This window comes from Penaeus vannamei, chromosome 29 (assembly GCF_042767895.1).
Source record: "Penaeus vannamei isolate JL-2024 chromosome 29, ASM4276789v1, whole genome shotgun sequence".
Classification (NCBI taxonomy): domain Eukaryota; kingdom Metazoa; phylum Arthropoda; class Malacostraca; order Decapoda; family Penaeidae; genus Penaeus; species Penaeus vannamei.
The window spans coordinates 3,710,704-3,720,703 of record NC_091577.1 but is presented as its reverse complement, the minus strand read 5'-3'; positions in this window follow the sequence as shown (position 1 = coordinate 3,720,703).

Below are 10,000 nucleotides of genomic sequence, written 5' to 3'. Positions count from 1 at the left end.
TCTATCTATCTATCTATCTATCTATCTATATATATATTTATATATATGCATACATACATCAGTATATAAGTAAAAGTATAACCCTTTCAGATTGTTCAAAAATGTTCAAAAACGTAAAAAAGAAAAGAAAAAAAAATCAAAATTTTTCAAAATGTTCAAAATTACTGTATTTTGGGGACAACCCTGTAGAGGTCTCTAGAAGATGAAATAATCAATCAGCATCATATATATATATATATATATATATATATATATATATATATATATATGTACATATATATATATATATATATATATATATATATATATATATATATATATATATATATATATATATATATATATATATATATATATATATACAGATAAAACCCTTTCAAAATGTTCAAAATGAGGATGAGTGATGAAGACAGCGATGAATTTCGTAGATCTCCTAAATGCTGATTCGAATGCAGAAAAGAACTATGATGAAGAAGAATCTGATGAAAAAGAACCGTCTAAGAAACAACATGAATGTACAGACACACACACACACAGAAATGACCTTGTCGGTGTATTGGGGACACCACTATAAAAGGGAATGAAGATATAACCCCTTCAAGATGGTTTAGAAATGACATCTGCACACACACACAAACACACACACACACAATCAATATATAAATAGGAATATAACCCTTTCAAAATGTTCAAAATGGTTCAGAAATGACATAACCCTTTCAAAATCTTCAGTGGTGACGGTGTTTGGGGACTCCCCTATAAAGGTATCTATAGAATGAATATGCAGCGTTTTATGATGAAAGGATGTTAAGCGACAATAATGAGAATAAGATTCAGTTAACATCTTTCTTCGATAAAAGAAATGCAATGCGAATCAACTAGCATCGACGTTACTGTACCAAGAAATGACAGACCATTTCACTTACGACAATAAGAGTGGAACATAGGTTGAACACGCACCATATTTAAGAAAGAGGATGAGTGATGAAGACAGCGATAAATTTCGTAAATCTCCTAAACGCCGATTTCATGCAGAAAAGGACTACGATGGAGAAGAATCTGGTGAAAGTGAACCGTCTAAGAAACAACATGAATCCGTACATAATGACTTTAATTTCACGTATAACCCTTTCAAAATGGTTCAGAAATTACCTGGGCAGTGTCGGTGTTTTGGGATACCCTTATAAGGGTGTCTAGGATGTCAAGCGACAATATTGACAATACTACCTCTACGATGCCTGAAGACGAAGTCGCGAAGAAGCGGAGACAGAGGCACCTGTGGAAGTTGAGATGTGCATGTATGTGTGTGTGTGCGCGCGCGTGTGTGTGTGTGTGTGTGTGTGTGTGTGTGTGTGTGTGTGCGTGCGTGCGTGCGTGCGTGTGTGTGTGTGTGTGTGTGTGTGTGTGTGCGTGCGTGCGTGTGTGTGTGCGCGCGTGTGTGTGTGCGTGGGTGTGTTTATATATATATATATATATATATATATATATATATATATATATATATATATATATATATATATATCACATATGTGTATATATATGTGTGTGTGCTCGCGTGTGTGTGTGTGTGTGTGCACGCGTGTGTGCGTGTGTGTGCGTGTGTGAATGAGTGAGTGTAAGAGCCCAAATGTTGGGTCCTACAAGAGTTTGGTAGATGGCGAGCAAGGGGTTTAAGGTAGACAACCAAGATGTCTTGACTCCTTTACTGAATAAGGTGTTGGAGTGCGGCATCTCCTCGGGGCGAGGTGTTGCTCCTTAGCTCCCCGCAGGGAGTCTGCCTGATCTCCTGTACAATGGTTTAAAGATCGCACCAAGTCACGTTGTTAGCATGTGACGAACGGTGATGAACAAGGAAGCGTTGCAACAATACATAGCTCTTCTGGAAGAGATAGACAACACAACATTCTAATGCCTGGTGAGGCAAGAAGAGAGGAATGAACAGAGGAAGCAATGGTCAGGCGCATATGCCTATGTATACGTATGTGTGAAGATACGTATGTGACAAACATGTAAGATGATATATATGTATCATATAGTAATTAGATATAGATATAGCTGGGTTACAGTGAGTGTTAGTGTGTGTGTGTGTGTGTGTGTGTGTGAGTGAGTGTGTGTGTGTGTGTGTGTGTGTGAGTGAGTGTGTGTGTGTATGTGTCTGTGTGTGTATGTTTATGTGTGTGTATGTTTGTGTGTGAGTGAGTGTGTTTGTATGTGTGTGTATGTGTGTGTATATTTGCGTGTGTGTAAACAAGTGTATGTCTATGTGTGAGTGTGTGTGTGTGAGTGAATGCGTGCTTGTGTGTGTGTATGCGATATCATACATATAAGAGAAACTTTTATCAGCGAATTACAAGTTCGCTTTTTGATTTTCACAACCAAGCAACTCAAAGAACAATCCCACTCTTCCACAGCTGTTTTCTCTCTTGTCAGAATCAGTGTATTGTAAGCAATTTCCAATCACTATACAATCTCCTGTTACACGGTCCAGTGCTCGACTTACGCCTGACGCTATAAAGTACCTTCACAGCGTCATTTTCATCATCATCATTATGTGTTGTCGTTATCTTTTCCTCATAATCATCATTATTATTATTATTTCTATAATTATCATTCATTATTATTATTATTATTGTTATTATTATCATTACTATTGGTGTTATTGTTGTTATTATCATTATTATTTTTACTATTATTATTATTGTTATCATCACTATTATTATTATTATTATTAGTAGTAGTAGTAGTAGTAGTAGTATCATTATCATTATTACTATTATCAATATTATCATTATCATTATCATTATCATTATTACTATCATTATTGATATCGTCAATATTACCATGATTATTCTTTATATTATATTCATTATCTTTAAGACTAATAATATCGATAATAAGGATAATGATAACAATAATAGTTATAAAAAGAGTAATGATGATAATGATAATGATAGAATAATAGCAATGAGAGTAATAATAATAATGATGATAATAATGATAATAATAATAATAAGGATAATAATAACAATGTTAATATTGTTATTGTTATCAGTGTTATCATTATTATTATCAATTAAACTAATACTGTCATTATCATTAATATAGTTCTAATCATTACTCTTTTTATTGGTATTGCCATTGTTATCATTATTATCTTTATCATTATTATCATCATCATCATTACTGTTAAGATTACAATAATCACTATCATTATCATTATCATTACTATTATTATCATTATAAACATCCCATCATTGCTGTGTTTTTTTAGTATTGATATCATTACTGTTGGTATTATCATTATTTTATTATTAGTAGTAGTACTGTTTTGTTGTAATTGTAACTATTAGTATTATTATTACTAGTAGTAGTAGTACTATTATTGTCATTATGATTATCATTAGTATTATTATTACCATCCTCATTAGTATTACCATTATTATCATCGTCATTAGTATTACCATCATTATCATTTTCTAAATTTCTTTTATCATCAATATTATTATTATCATTTGTATCATTATTGTACTTACTATTATCATTATCATTATTGTTTCTTTGTATTTTATCATCTTGATATAACCATCATTATCATTGTGTTATAATTAGCAAAATCCTTTAGCAATGATTTGAAAAACAATATGAACATATAACCGACATGGCTTTACCGCTGCGCCACATCCTCCGGTTGACAGCATAACGGGCCGCTGCACTCAACGAATATATCCAAAGTGGCCGTAATAATCCAACTGTCTCGTGCGGCCTCGAACGCAAACGTCACACTGAGGCTTAACGAAGAGCGGTGGAGTCAACAGGAATTCTTCGCAAAAGTTTCATTTCACACAATTTCTATAAAACGTTGCCTTTGGTTGTTGAGGGAGCGAGGAGGAGGAAGGGTGAGGCGGGGGGGTGGGGGGACTTCCTGTTTTATCTATCTACTTATCTATCAGTGTTTCTTCTGTCTACGTCTATGCCCCTATTCATCTGCTTATCCTTTTTCTGGTCTGCTCTTTCCCTCTTTTGCAGGTCGTACTTCTGAAGTTTCTCTCTCTATCTCAAGGACATATATCCTAGCTGTACTGTGCCATATATATATATATATATATATATATATATATATATATATATATATATATATATATATATATATATATATATGTGTGTGTGTGTGTGTGTGTGTGTGTGTGTGTGTGTGTGTGTGTGTGTGTGTGTGTGTGTGCGTGTGTATGTGCATATGTGTCTATATATATATATATATATATATATATATATATATATATATATATATATATATATATATATATATATATATATATATATATATATATATATATATATATATATATATCCACATATATATATATATATATATATATATATATATATATATATATATATATATATATATATATATATATATATATATATCCACATATATACATACATGTATATATATATATATATATATATATATATATATATAGATATATATATATATATATATATATATATATATATATATACATACATATATATATATATATATATATATATATATATATATATATATATATATATATATATACATATATACATACATGTATATATATATATATATATATATATATATATATATATATATATATATATATATATATATATATATATATATATATATATATATATATATATATATATATATATATATATATATATATATATATATATATATATATATATATATATATATATTTATATACATATATACAATATATATATATATACATATAAATATATATATATATATGTATATTTATGTATATATTTATGTATATATATATATATATATATATATATATATATATATATATATATATATATATATATATATATATATATATATATATATATATATATATATGAGTGTGCATGTTTGTGTGTGTGTATATATATATTACATAAGTACAGGAACCCCACACGTACACACCCCTGCGTGTACACCGGTCACCCATAGTTTTACAACTTGCGACAGGGCATACATGTCTCTCCCTCGCTCATGAAAGTTAGGAAATGTCTCTCCCTCATTCACGAAGTGAACACACATGTCAGTCCCTTACTCATGTAAAGAACACACATGTTTCTTCCTCATTCTTGGAAGGATTTCACATGCCTCTCCCCACCCATAAAAAAATCATACATTCCTCTCTCTCACTTGTGAAAAGGATATATACGTCTCTCCGTCACTCATGAAAGGATTTTACATGCCTCTCCCTCACTCATGAAAGTAATACGCATACCTACCTCCTCTACGCATACACTCCCCCCCCCCCCAACCCCAAGCAAGACTCAAATCTCATGTTCAGCACATGGTCCCCCACAGACCTACCCCAGTACCAGAGGGACTGAGGAAAGGAGTGCCAAGGAGCACATGGATGGCCTTTTTGGGATAGGAGGGCCGGTTTCGGTTTATGGTAAGGGTTACTATTATTGTTATCATTTTTATTATGAATATAATGATCAGTAAGAAGATGAAGCTCATTCTGCCTTTATATGCATGCATTCAGCACCAAAACCCCAGCAACTGTGTCAAAACGAGCGTTGAAATTGCAAAGGATGTAAGGGTAAAGCACGTGAGCCGCACTTACCCCCGACAGTCCTTTCTTCTCGTGTGTCTGTCGTGCAGCTGTCGCAAGGCTGCCATACTTTCGCCTTACGACATCTACGAGGTACGCACGTGCCAAACCACGAGAGTGTTGTTGCGAGCTTCTTACGCCGCCCTCGAGGGTAGCACGGCACGATTACGTCGCTCTTACCGAGGCATTATGGGCTAAATTTCCCTAGAATGAATGCCCCCATCGGACAATTTGGTGCCATAGCACGTGTTCATGGATTTGTTTCAGAAGGATGTGAGTGAAAACCTTGCCTGGTATGCTGAGCAGTGTGATGCCATAGTAGTTGCTACAGTCCCCCAAAAAGCCCCTTTCACCATGCAGAGAGGGAAGATCATGCCCCTTTACAGATGAAATTCTGTGTTGTCGTCGGGCGTTCACCAATGCACTCCTAAGCTACGTCAAGTGTTTCATGCTTGAAGTTGTTAGAGATATACAGGGTCTGTCAGATTTTCGAGCACTGTGAACTGATCAGAGATTGCGGCGAACCCCCGTGATAACTACTCTTCACTCTTCAGGGATTTGAAGATGATGCAAGTCTGGCATAGAACGCCTCTTTCACATCGAGTTTAGAGTCATCGGTAGGAGCGTACACAGGAATAAGAGACACAAAGCCAATAGTATGCTTCATCCCAGTGCCATAATGCGCCTGTTAACTGGAGAAACCTCTATTACCGAAGGTTGAAATCGGATAGAGAAGGATATGGCTATTCACTGAAGATTGTGTACCCACACATAATGATCGTACCGTTGCCAGGTCTTCTCACCTCTGAGAGAGCAGCCACCTCAACTCCCAACTGCTCAAGTTCTTTTAAAAGCAGGGGTTTTCGTTAATCCTGCTGTAAGGAATAGATGTTCCAAGCACCTACTCGGGGTGTCACTCTGAATGGACGCCACCTCTGCCAACGTTGCTCCATATAAATCGGGGCCGCAGACTATGGGCCCAACGTCCACCTGTGGGGTTCCCTTAGGCTTTGCCCCACAGGCTTCACACCGGGTTGACAGTTCCCAGGGAGCAGGCGGGATGAGTAACTCGTTCCCAGCAATCGCTATCCCACCTTAGTTGCTGGGTATGTACCCCTCCCCCTGCGTTTAAGTTCTAAGTTGCACTGGCGGTGGCTGATATCAGGGGGTGAAGGCCCACCTCCCCTGAGCAACCCGTTGGCCCTAGGGGCAGCATTAGTACGGAGTCAGGGCGTGTCCTGGCTGATAGGTCTCCTGCTGCTCCAAGATCCCCCACAATTTGGCCTAGGACTACACGAGGAGGTACTGCAGAAGTGTTGATGATGGAGAGGCTATGAACTGGCAGGGGAGGCTTAGGCACAGTTGCTCCCTTTTTCACATTAGGCTAGCCAGTGAAAGTGAGAAGGCATGCACGCACTTAACACAACCTAGGCTTCCAAACCATTGCTTTACATCACCCTGTGCATGAAGCACCCACCTTAATGATGATGATAATATATATAATAATAGTAATATTAATAATACAAATAGTAATATTAATAATACAAATAGTAATATTAATAATACAAATAGTAATATTAATAATACAAAGAGTAATATTAATAATTCAAAGAGTAATATTTATAATACAAAGAGTAATATTAATAATACAAATAATATTAATAATACAAATAGAAATAATTGCAATTACAGAAGTAATAATAGGTATAATGATGATGATGATTAATGATAATGATGATAATAATTTAGATGATGATGATGCTAATTTAGATAATGATAATAATTCAAATAATAATGATAATAATTTAGATAATGATAATTTAGATAATGATAATAATTTAGATAATGATGATAATTTAGATAATGATAATGATACTATGATAATAATAAGGAGAATTATGATACCACTGCTACTAACAGTAATCATAATGATAATAGTAATAATAATGATAATATTAATAATGATGATAATAATAATAATATGATAAAAATTATAACAATGGCAATGTTAATGATGATAGTAATCATGATAATTATAATCATGATAATTATTTAAATATTAATGATAATGATAATGGCAATTGTTATTATTTTTATAAAATAATGATGATAATAATAACAGTAATAATAATAATTCAAATTCAAACACTTTATTCCATTAATTATAATGGGTATTCTCTTTACACATAATGTGTTTACACAATGTAATAGGATGCTATGAACATAGATATTGTACAATGCTTGTGGAACAAAATAACACAACACTAATATCATATGTGATATTAGTGCTGTGCTTGATGCTTATACGCCTTATATTGATATTTCAGTAGATGTTCTTTTACTTTTGTTTTAAAGGTCTTTTGGTTGGAAATATTTCTTATATTTTCGGGCAATTGGTTCCGTCACCAGTCCTCGGATTTGCATATTTCTTGCCCAGGTTTCTATATATGATCTCTTGATATATAAGCAGTTGTTTTGCCTTGTTTGGACACCCGTTGTGTTACCTGTTGTCTGTATAGGTAATAACCAGTTTGGGTAAATTCCTTGTATGATTTTATGGATTAGAATACATGTGTCATAGTTGTATTTCTGTTGTACTTTTAGCCATTTTAGTTTGTTGATATCTGGTGTGATGTGGTCATATTTATTCCCTTGTGCTACTCTTGCTGCAAAGGTCTTGTTTCTGTGTTCTTTGAATTTGTGTTTTATTTGTAGAGCTCCAGATGTTTAGGCAGTAATTGATTATACCAAATGCTAGTGTTTGTATAACAATAGTTCTTGTTTCTATGGGTATTTTATTTTTGATGTAATTCAAGTATATCAGTGCCCATTACTTTCCTATAGATGTGGTCAATGTATGTGTCTCAAATGTTATGTGCGCCTGTGTGTGTTTGTATGTAAAATGTTCAGTTCAGTTAGATTTGCGAAATCATGCTTCGCCTGGGCCTTTTCTCTGGAGTGGCCCGGCCTGTGTTAACTATTTCTAGTTAACTCGGGTGGTTTCTTTGAACTGCATGCTTATCGTGGTGGCTGAATTACGAGCAAGCGATCCAGCTGCCACGGAGTAAGCATGTTACAGACCCGTTTTACCAGCCCGGTGGTTGTGGTGGATGGTCCCTGTCTCAGAAATTGTGTGTGTACACAATTCTGCAAGTAATGTAACAGGGTGGCGTTAGACTCGCCGCAATGTTTGCATAACCTGGCAGTCCCATTGTCTATAATTTGCCAAACGCATTGGTAACCTAGTCTTAGTCTGAATAGTATGACTTCGGTACCTCTTTTTGTGTTTGGAGGAAGGGCCAGTGGCTCATAGCCTGAAGCATCTGAATAGCCTGAAGCATCACTTAGCAGCGAGCGAGTGTATGATATTTTCTCTATGTGCTCCCGGAGGACCGCACACGCTATAGCTTTAGTTCTTTGGCTTAGTCCCCTTCGGGTGGGTTTAACGATCATGGAGGATGGGGGCATACCCCTGCCCTTTTCAGCAAGTTTGTTGTTCCCGTGAATGCCGATGTGGCTTGGGACCCAGTTAATGATAATTCTTCTACCCTGTCTGAGAATTCTTTAGGCTATGGTTAGTACTGTTGTCAAGAGGTAGATGTTGTCAAGGGGCATGCTATGCAGTAAGCTGTCAATAGTTGCTCTTGAATCTGTGTGAATGACAACGTGTCCTGCCCTTAGGGACGCGTGTGTCAGGGCTTCCATGATCGCAACCGTTTCAGCTTGGAGCGTTAAGGCATTGTCAGTGACCCTAATGGATGCTGTGGTATCCTTTGTTGCAAAGCCGGCGCCTGCAGTATGGTTTATGGGATCCACAGATCCGTCCGTGTAGTATGTTATGCTACCCGGAGTTATTTGAGCAATGACCCATTGCGCTTGTGCCTTTAGACTAGGCATGGAATTTTGATCTTTTCTCATTGTGAGATTTAGAATTGAGAATTCGATCGTTTCATTTGCCCACGGCGGGGGTTCTTTGTAATCAGGGTGAGGGGAGTCCATACCCTTGGCAAGCAATGATTCAAGCAATGAAAGGGTATCAAGACTCTGGTTGTATGTGTGAGCCAGGAATTGTCCACAAACAACTGGTAGTCTTGTTGTAGGCGTCTGAGTACTCCTTGTCTTACATAAGAGTTTCTGGGTGCCTGCAGAACCTTGGAAATGAACTGTGCTGCCATTAGATCAATTATGGTGTCTATGGACGGTAAATCAGCTTCCATGAGTAGGTTGATGACCTTTGTCCACTTAGGTGCACCTATAATTATCCTGGCTGCTTCGCTTTGTATTGTTTCCGGTTTTTCTTTTAATGTTGTACTGGAAGCAAGCAAATGAGGGCGACAGATGCATAGTCAATAATAGGACGGACAGCA